Source organism: Apium graveolens, unplaced genomic scaffold, assembly GCF_009905375.1.
Source record: "Apium graveolens cultivar Ventura unplaced genomic scaffold, ASM990537v1 ctg8654, whole genome shotgun sequence".
In the NCBI taxonomy this organism is placed as follows: domain Eukaryota; kingdom Viridiplantae; phylum Streptophyta; class Magnoliopsida; order Apiales; family Apiaceae; genus Apium; species Apium graveolens.
The window spans coordinates 111,740-122,674 of record NW_027421365.1 but is presented as its reverse complement, the minus strand read 5'-3'; the positions used below and the strand labels follow the sequence as shown (position 1 = coordinate 122,674).

At 37.6% G+C, this 10,935-nt stretch overlaps 1 non-coding gene across 1 annotated transcript; it reads left to right on the top strand.

Moving 5' to 3' along the window:
- The first annotated feature begins 2,551 nt into the window (after window positions 1-2,551).
- LOC141705219 (small nucleolar RNA R71) lies at window positions 2,552-2,658 on the top strand. The gene has a single exon (XR_012568257.1). It is a non-coding gene; the product is annotated as a small nucleolar RNA R71 (small nucleolar RNA).
- Window positions 2,659-10,935: the final 8,277 nt, after the last annotated feature.

Here is a 10,935-nt window from a genome sequence, read left to right as displayed (position 1 = left end):
AACACCTCTACATTAGTGCCAATCATATCATAGAATATGGTCATCATGCATCCCTAAAAAGTAGCAGGTTCACCACATAGTCCGAAAGAAACTGAATGGAAAGTGGAAGTGCCAAAAGGACAAGTAAAGGTGGTCTTCTCCTGATCTTCTGGGGCAATACAAATTTGATTATAGCCCGAGTACCCATCCAGAAGACAATAATACTCATGGACAGCCAACCTGTCCAACATTTGATTAATGAATGAAAGAGGGAAGTGATCCTCCCTGGTGGCTTTATTAAGCTTTCGATAGTCCATGTATACTCTCCAGCCTATGACTGTCCATGTAGAAATGAGCTCGTTCTTCTCATTAGCAACAACTGTAATGTCTCCTTTCTTAGGCACACACTACACGGGGCTCACTCATGAACTGTCAGAAATTGGATAGATGATCCCTGCATCCAGCCATTTAAGAATTTCCTTCTTCACAACCTCTTTCTTAATAGGATTGAGTCTTCTCTTATGTTCAACTATTGGCTTACTTCCTTCCTCAAGCAGAATTTTATGCATGTAGTAAGAAGGGCTGATTCCCTTGATATCTGCTATAATCCATCCAATCGCTGATTTAAACTCTCTCAAAATTCTCAAGAGCTTGTCTTCGTCACTACCTGAAAGGTCAGATGCAATAGTAACAGGCAAAGTAGATGCATCACTAAAAAAGCATACCTCAACTGATCAGGAAGTGGTTTGAGCTCAAGTATGGGAGCTTCCTCAATAGATGGTTTGAGACGCTCCTGAGAATACTATAGCTGCTCTACCCCCTCTTCATCTTCACTATCAGATTCCCCAGTTAAGGCTCTCTCTAAGGCATCAGTCCTTAGATTTTGATCAAACTCTGAAGTCACTACAGAGTCGACCAACTCTACTTTAAAGCACTCCTCTTCATCAGTAGGGATTTCATTGCATTGAAGACATTGAAAATCACGTCCTGACCCTGAACCCTCATTATAAGCTCACCCTTATGCACATCGATCAGAGTTCGACCAGTAGCTAAGAATGGCCTCCCTAAGATAATGGAAATCTTATTATCTTCCTCGAAGTCTAGAATGACAAAATCAGCAGGGAAGATGAGTTTATCCACCTTAACCAAGATATCATCCACTACTCCTCGCGGATAAGTGATGGAACGATCAGCCAGTTGCAAGGACATGTTTACAGGTTTTGGATCAGGCTGACCAAGTTTCTTGAAGATAGGCAATGACATCAGATTAATGCTAGCTCCCAAGTCACACAAACACTTGTTGAAAGATAGATTGCCAATTGTACAAGGTATCGTGAAGCTTCCTGGATCTTTAAGTTTAGGAGGTAGTTTTTGTTACAGCACGGAAGTGCACTCTTCTGTTAGAGAAATGGTTTTCAACTCCTCAAGTTTTAGCTTCTGAGATAGAATACCCTTTATGAACTTATCATAGCTCGGCATTTGTTCTAGAGCTTCCGCAAAAGGTATGTTAATGTGCAACGTCTTAAAAATCTCCAAAAACTTGGCAAACTGCTTGTCGAATTTATGCTTTTGAAGTCTTTTAGGATATGGAGGTGGATGATATACTTGTTTATCCCCTATATTATCCTTAGGAATATTGTTTTCAACAACATTCTTCTTCGATTCCACAGGGCAGGGATCGGGCGCGCTTGGTATGGGCACGGGCGCGCCTGCCTTTTGGGCAAAATTTTCAGAATTTGCGTTTTGATGATTTTGGGGGCTCGCGACCTTTCCAGACATCAGGGTGATTTCTTTAAAATGTTCCTTGACTTCCCTCTTTCCTGGATTAGCTTACATATCACTCGGATGAGTTCCTTGTGGTCGTTTTAATAAGGCGTTAGAAATTTGCCCTATTTGATTCTCCAGAGTCTTGATCGAAACCGCTTGGCTTTGCACATAAGCCTCAACTCCTCCAATTCAGATTTTTCATTCGAAGATTGACCGACACCTCCATGAGATTATTGTTACATTCCATGTGGATGAAATTGCTACCTTGGTGCATACTGTTGCTGAAAACCAGGAGGATTGAATTTCTTGTTTCCAAACTGCTGGTATAGTTGTTGTATCTGTTGCATACCACCCTGTATTGCTCTAGCTGAAGTTAGGATGATTGTGGTTGTTAGGATGATAAGTAGCGGGAACAGGTTGCTGTGACCTCTAAAAGGTTCTCACAAACTGAGTTGATTCACTAGATATAGCACATTGCTCCGTCGTATGCGAACCTACACAAAGCTCACAAACACTAGTTATCTGATGAACACCATAGTTGGTCAGAGAATCGACCTTCATAGTCAACGCCTTTAGCTGCGCAATGATAGCCGTAGATGTATCCAATTTCAAAATTCCTGCTACCTTGCCTTGTGGTAGTCTCTGAGTTAGATTCTGATATTTATTCGCAGCCATTATCTCAATTAGCTCATAAGCTTCCCTATAGCTCTTAGCCCATAAGGCTCCACCTGATGCTCCATCGAGCATAGGTCTTGACTGCGCTCCCAAACCATTATAAAAGCAATTGATCACCATCCATTCAGGCATTCCATGATGAGGACACGTCCTAAGCATCTCCTTATAGCGCTCCCAAGCTTCATATAAAGATTCACCCGATTGATGCGCAAACCGAGTAAGAGCATTCCTGATTGCAGCTATTTTTGCCATAGGGAAGAATTTAGTAAGAAATTTCTCAGCAAGGTCCTCCCATGTTGCAATAGAACATGGTGCTAGATAGTGTAACCAGCTCTTAGCTTTGTTACCCCGTAAGGATATAATTGTTTAAGGGGGTTGGATACAATTGTATAAATTTTCGAACAAGTAATAAAATATAACAACTTTTATTTTTGATAAAAACTGTTACAAAACTCTCTCAAGAAATACTGATGTTCTTGAGAGCTGCTAGGTCTTATGATGTTCAAGTTAATTCACTATGTGATGACCTAAACTGTGTTTATATACTACACAGCTACAACTAAACAATCTAGGATATGCATTATCAATAGCTAACCAAAACTGAGACATATCTTCAACTGAATAGATAAAGTCCTATAACTTAGACGTAAAAGATATCTATTCCATAATACAAGGAACTGAACAAATCCTCTAAGATGACTGTCTCCAGATACTGATGACATCCAAATGCCGATGATGTGTCAAATCTTGACGACACATTAAATACTGATGACACCCGAATAGCCAGATCCTGAGCTTCTTCTGATCATTGAGAATCCGTACGTAATAATCTCCCTCAATTTATGCTTAATATAATGAAGCATAAATTCCATTCTCAATGATGCCAAAACCAACTACAAAATATACAAGGAGTAAAGCTTACTTCAGTATTTTTAGATAACTGACAGTTGTTTCCAGAAAGTTTTTCAATCTCTCTTCCTCCTTGTCTTGTAGGACTTTAACAAGCTTTTTCTTTAACTCTCTCTTCTCTTCAGTGTCTTCTCCAAGCTGATAGATGGCTGATCTTAATTTAGAAATTGAGATTTTGTTTGTCTCAAGATCACCAATCAATATGAAGCTTAAACTGACATCTTCATGGTTAGGACTGAAAGATAACTGAGGACTGTTGAGAAAAACTTTTAGAACTGCAGCTCCCTTTTCCATCTTCATTTCTTGACCAGTATAAGTTCCGTACATAGGAACATAATAAACATTGTATTTATCATCTTTTGTCATGACTCTTCTTCTGATGACTTCAAGTATCATAGAAGACCAATTTCTGGTGACACTGTTCTCAACTCTAAGAAGCTAGTGAATGTATTTCAATTCCATCACAGTCTTCATTAAGAGTTGCTGCAATGTAAAGCTCTTTACTTTACCATCCCTTAAGAAGTACATAATCTCTTCTCTGATATCATTATCATTTATCTTTCTATAAACAATCTTCACAGCTTCAACTTTCTCAAGATGTGAATGAGAAACTCTTTCACCAAGATTCTCAGTCAGAGTATTTGTATCCAGCAGATCAGATCTTAGAATCTCCATATCAGAATGACCAATGCCTCCTCTGGTTCGAGATTTGACAAGTTTCAGTTTTTCATTATATTCCACCCAAGAAGGTTTCTTGATGGACTTATCAACATCTTCCTGTTCTGAAATAGAATCCCTTAACCCTGCTAACATAAATTTAACATGCTTGAACCATTTAGGATAATCGAATGTATAAATGTCTTTCCATCTTTTATCCTTCTTACTGAGAGGAGCATAACTTGTAGACAAATCATGAATCTTCCCTTTTACTTTATGCCATAGCTCTCTCTTTGATTTTAAAACTCTCTCCACATAATCTTTGCATGCTTGATCAGCTTTCTTTCTGTCAACCTTTTCTTTTTCATCAACCTCTGAAAATATAAGGAGTGACTACTGTAGTAAGAGCTGACTCATTTAATGCTTCGATCACTTTTTCATCAGAGTCAAAATCAGTTATCAGGTTCACAGTATCAGGATCTGCTTTTACATCAGGATTTGTGTCTGCTTCAGGAGTTACATTCTGATTTGCTGTATCAGCTTGATCAATGTCAGTGGCTGATCTTTTCTTCCATTGAATAATCAACTCTACTGGCTTCTGAACTTCTTCAGCTCCTTCATGTCCTTGTACAAGAACATAACCTTCTCTGGATAGAACATTCAGAAATGCAGAATTAAATGCAGTCACTTGAGTTGGTTTAGAAGTCCTTCATCTTCCTCCTTTTCCTCTAGCTCTTGTAGATCTTCCACCTCTTTTTCCTCTTCCTTTAGAAGTGTTAGCTTCAGCTTCAATTTGAGCCATTAACTCCTTTTGTTGCATAAATGCTTCTTCAGCTGTTAGATCAGGAAATTCTTCAGTTATAGACCCAAGAGCAATCCTAGCTTTCTTTTGCTCAAACCTCTTATCTTTGTAGTACAAGATAATCTCTTCACCTATTTCCTTATGTCTGTAAGGAAAGAATAACCCTTTAGCATCTGCTAAATTAGAGATTGTAACAGCATCATCCTCATGAGCATTAGTAGTAGTCTTATGCTTAGCTTTATGAGCACCAGTAGACTTCCTTTATCCTGAAGAACCAGTCTTCTTGGAATGTTGAGTTTGTTGAGCAGTAGAAGCAATTTGAACGTCTGTAACTGGATTCTTGTCACCATCATCATCAATATCTTTATCCTTTATCTGAGTAGAATCTGGTGTACATTTTTTAGCAACTATCTTCTCCCCCTTTTTGGCATCAGTATTTGAAAGAAGAGAAAACAAAGCATCCAGTTTGTCAGCTATTGAAGAGACCTTGTCTTCCAAGGAGGAAAGTCTAGAGTCCATGTTGTGTTGAGTTTGAACAATACTTTTAATAGTAGTTTTCACACTCGCGATTTCAGCTGAGGTAGGTGTGTGGAGCATAAATCCATCAATTTTGTCCTTGACAGCAACATGGGACTTCTTCATATCATCACGGTCAGAGTGAATTCCTTTAACAGAAATAGTAGAGGCCTTAAGATGCAACTTCATATCAGGATTTTAAATTTCATCATAAGCGTGATGAATATGTTGTAGGATTTTATACATCACAGAAACATGGTAAAACATTTTTTTGATATAAAATCCATATAATCGCATACAAATCGTGAATAAAATGAGGGATCGATTACTAACATTTAATAGCGATCCAAGAACGATGAACGGAGATCCCTAGCAGCTGCTCCTCAAGTGTGAAGCACTCCACCGGTATCCACCAAGAGATCAAAATAATGGAGGGAGGAAGAGGTTGAGAAAATTAGTTTCCTCCTTTTCTTTTCTACTTTAGAATTAGGGTTTTTTATTTGGGTTGAGGCAAATAGGGTTTATAATAGTATATTTATAGGCAAAATTTTCAGCTGAAAATTTTCCCATCAAATATTATTATTATTAACCCTTTAATTGATTATTCTTATTAACCAATTAACTAATAATTAAAACACCTTTTAATCATTAATCCCTTTTCTAAACACTTTAGAAAAATAATTCTCTCACTTGATTTAATTTCCAAAATTAAATTCTTAATTAATAATATTAAGAACTTTTCTTAATTAATTTATAATTAATTAAATCTCATTTAATCAATTATTAAATTTGCTAATTAATTATTTATTTCATAAATAAATAATTACCAGCCATTATTAATTAATTCCTCCACCATTAAATCATTCGACCCTGCAATGTCATGATTAAATACAAGGCATGAAACTCGTGTCAAGCCTATCTTATTTAATCATATGCTTTCCCATTCACTATGCTTAGTTCTGATTAATGTGAATTAGAAACTCCTTTCTAATTTTATTCACTTTGGCCAGAGATTCTTGAACTAGCATAAGTGGATCAGCATTGAACATTCTCTTCCTTCACTGGAAGGGGTAGATCCTTTATTGATCATACACTATCTTCGTGTACAAATTCCTACACCCAGTAGAGCCCTTATTATTATCCCTAGAGACTAAGAACTAAACCAAAGTATAGTTCAGTGTACACAAGATGACTATGATGACCTCAATTCTAAGGATATTTGTACAACTATCACTATGTGAACATCTGCTGACATGTGAGTGAACTCCATCAGTTGTTTAGCTGTGTGAGTCATGTTCAGTGAACTTATTCTATAATAAGCACCTACATACTAGCTATAGTGTCACCACACAAATGTCTATGAGAACAGACATCCTTCATAATGAAGCAAGCATAGTATGTACCGATCTTTGTTGATTACTAATTACCAGTTAGTAATCCTATGACCAGGAAATATTTAAGTTCAGAGTTATCATCTTTTAGGTCTCATTATTATGAACTCATCATAATCAATAAAAAGCTTTACTCTAAACTATGGTATATCTTATTTAAACACTTAAATAGATAAAGCCCGCAATAAAACCAAAACACGTCTTTTATTAATATCAATGAAATCAAAACAGATTACATAAAAGTTATTCCTAAATCATCATACATGATTGGACTTAGGACATATCTCTTTCAATCTCCCACTTGTACTAAAGCCAATCACTCTAGTATCTAATACCCATCTTGTCTTTATGACGATCAAAGTGACTTTGAGAAAGTGGCTTTGTTAAAGGGTCTGCTATGTTGTTATGTGTGTCAACTCTCTTGATATTGACATCTCCTCTTTCAACAATCTCCCTAATCAGATGAAAGCGTCGCAAAACATTTCCTATAAGTATGTCATCCACATACAATATAAGAAATGTTACCGCGCTCCCACTAACCTTCTTGTAGACACATGGTTCATCTATGTTTTTGATAAAACCAAACTCTTTGATTGTCTCATCAAAACGGATGTTCCATCTACGAGAAGCTTGCTTTAAACCATATATGGTTCGTAGCATCTTACACACTAGGTGTTCATTTCCCTTGGAAAGAAAACCTTTTGGATGTGTCATATACACTTCCTCTTCAAGTTTCACATTGAGGAAGGGCATTTTCACGTCCATTTGCCAGATCTTATGGTCGTAGTAAGCAGCAATCGCAAGCAAAATCCGAATTGATTTTAACAGGGCTACAGGCGAGAAAGTTTCATCAAAGTCAATCCCTTGCCTTTGTCTGAATCCTTTTGCCACGAGCCTGGCCTTATAGGTTTCCACCTGGCCATCTGCTCCAATCTTTCTCTTGTATACCCACTTGCATTCAATAGGCTTCACACCCTCAGGTGCTTCAACCAAAGTCCATACTTGGTTGGTATACATATATTCCATTTCGGATTTCATGGCACTTTGCCATTTCTCGGAGTAAATACTACTCATAGCCTCATTTTAGGTCATAGGGTCATCAGCATCAATGATTGACAACTCATTGTCATTCTCAATGACAAGGCCATAATACCTCTCAGGTTGGCGAGACACTCTCCCTGTCCTACGAATGGGCTATTCCACAGAAGGTTGTTTAGTCTGAATAGGTGTTTCCACTTGAAACGTAGTAGTTTGTGCTTTTTGAACTTCATCAAGTTCAATTTTGCTCCCACTGTTCCCTTCAAGGATAAACTGCTTTTCCAAGAAGGTGGCATGTCTGGAGACAAACACCCAATGATCGGTGTAAAAGTAATACCCTAAAGTCTCTTTAGGATATCCCACAAAATTACATTTTACGGATCGAGATTCCAGCTTATCTGGGTCAACTTTCTTGATATAAGCGGGACATCCCCAAATCTTAACGTGTTTAAGACTCGGTTTCCTTTCTTTCCATATCTCATATGGAGTTTGAGGAACAGATTTGGAAGGCACCTTATTCAGTAAATATGCTGAGGTTTCCAATGCATAACCCCACAGGAATACTGGAAGATTCGCATAGCTCATCATGGACCGAACCATGTCTAACAAAATTCGATTTCTCCTTTCAGATACCCCATTCAACTGTGGAGTATATGGAGGAGTCCACTGGGAGACTATACCATTTTCTTTGAGATAAGCCAGAAACTCTCCATTCAAGTATTCACCACCTCGATCTGATCGAAGAGTTATAATACTATGTTTGGTTTGTTTCTCCACTTCATACTTATATTCTTTGAACTTTTCAAAGGCTTCAGACTTGTGTTTCACCAAATACACATATCTGAATCTAGATTGATCATCTATGAAAGTAATGAAGTACGAAAATCCACCCATGGCTTGCATAGACATTGGTCCACATACATCTGTGTGTACCAATCCTAGCAAATCTGCAGCCCTCTCTCCATGTCCACTAAATGGAGATTTGGTCATTTTACCCAATAGACAGGACTCGTATGTAGGATATGATTCAAAATCAAAGGGGTCAAGTAATCCTTCCTTATGCAATGTCCGCAGTCTATTTTCTCTAATATGACCAAGTCTGCAGTGCCACAAGAAAGTGAGATTTTCATCATCCCTTTTTTTTATTAGTATGTTCAATTTGTAGTAAATTATGCTCTACGTCACATACATACAGACCATTATTTAAAATACCACTTCCATAAAGAATGTTATCTCTAAGAATTGAACATTTATTATTCTGAATAACAAACAAAAATACAGCCAAGTCTAACATGGGAATAGAAATAATATTCCTCACTATTGAGGGAACAAAATCACAATTATTTAAAACAATAGTCTTGCCCGTAGGCATATGTAAATGAAATGATCCTACAGCTTCAGCAGCAACTCTTGCTCCATTTCCCATCCGTAGAATCACCTCCTCTTCTTCAAGAGTCCTACTTCTCCTTAGTCCCTGCAACGAATTGCAAATATGAGAACCACAAGCGGTATCTAATACCCAAGTAGAAATTTGATTTAATGACATATTCAATTCAATCATGAACATACCTGAAACAGAAGCGGTAGTCTCACTACCCTTCTTCTTCTTCAATTCTACAAGGTAAACCTTGCAGTTCCTCTTCCAGTGCCCCACCTTGTTACAGTGAAAGCAAACAGCTTTGCTCTTGGGGTCTTCAGCTTTTGGTGGAACCGGCTTTTTCTCATCTACTTTCTTCTTCTTGGAAGGGTTCTTCTTCCTTTTTTTAAGATTGGAACCTTCACCAATTAGAAGAACATAATTCTTCTTAGGGGGAAAATTCGATTCCGCAGTCTTCAACATGTTGTGGAGTTCAGGCAGGCTGACATCCAGCTTATTCATGTGAAAGATCACAACAAACTGTGAGAACGAACCCGGAAGTGATTGCAAGACCAAGTCTTGGCTCAGCTCCCCATCCATGGCAAAACCAAGTTATCCAAGACGTTCAATCAAATTAATCATCTTAAGTACATGGTCATTCACAGATGATCCCTCAGACATCCTACAACCGAACAACTCCTTCGATATCTCATATCGAGCTGTCCACCCTGCCACATCATACAACTCTTGTAGATGCATAAGGATAGTGTGAGCATCCATATGCTCATGCTGCTTCTGTAGCTCAATGTTCATGGAAGCTAGCATGATGCATTGAGCAACATTTACATCATCTATCCACTTACGATACACAACATGTTCATCATTATGTGCATCGCTAGCAGGTTCAGTAGGCTTAGGTGAGTCAAGCACATATTCCAGCTTCTCAACCCTGAGAACAATTCTAAAGTTTCGAAGCCAGTCAGCAAAATTAGGACCAGTCAACTTGTGAGCATCTAGTATACTCCGGAGTGATAGTGCAGAAGACATAACGTATATAGTAAATCTATAAATGATGAACACATAACAACACTTAGCAAATATTCAATTTCATTTCAAAACACTATATGAATCGGGTCTTTATTCATAAGTGGCTCCCACTAGTTTATCTAAATTATATAACCCCCTTAAGTGAAAAATTAAGCATTCATAATGCTAGTGGGAATAGGGATCCTACATTCCATCACACAACCTCGGCTGTAGCACAAAACGTCATGTGATGTTCAATAGGCAGACAACTCATGTCAATTACATCTTATGTTATTGCCTAATAAAACTTTAGCCTCTTGAATAATTGAGTCACGGCTGTAGCACGACAGACTCAATATTCTAAGTCAAGTCTAACCCAACATTTCGTACAATTGAATCAGTCTCCAATGGCCCACGGCTGCAGCACATAACGCCCTTTAGATTCTAATTCAATGTACACATCTCTATGTAATAGACAAGTATTTCTTATTTCGAAATCAAAGCCCTCGGCTGTAGCACGAAACGATAATGATTTAAAAATAAGAACTACTTTCTACCATGTTGGAAGGCTTTGACCGACAAAAGCCCGTTGTATCATTGGCCAATTACTACTTGATATAATTTAATTTTTAGAGGGATTATATTATGTTACAATCATAATCATATTATAAAGAGATTCTTCCTTTTAAATTAAATATTTCAAATCAATAATCGATAATCAGATGATTCCCAGATCGGGGGGAGCATTGTCAAGAGGCGTCACTTAATACCCCTTTCTTACAGATAGAAATCTGCTTTTGACAGAATCATCCTTTCTC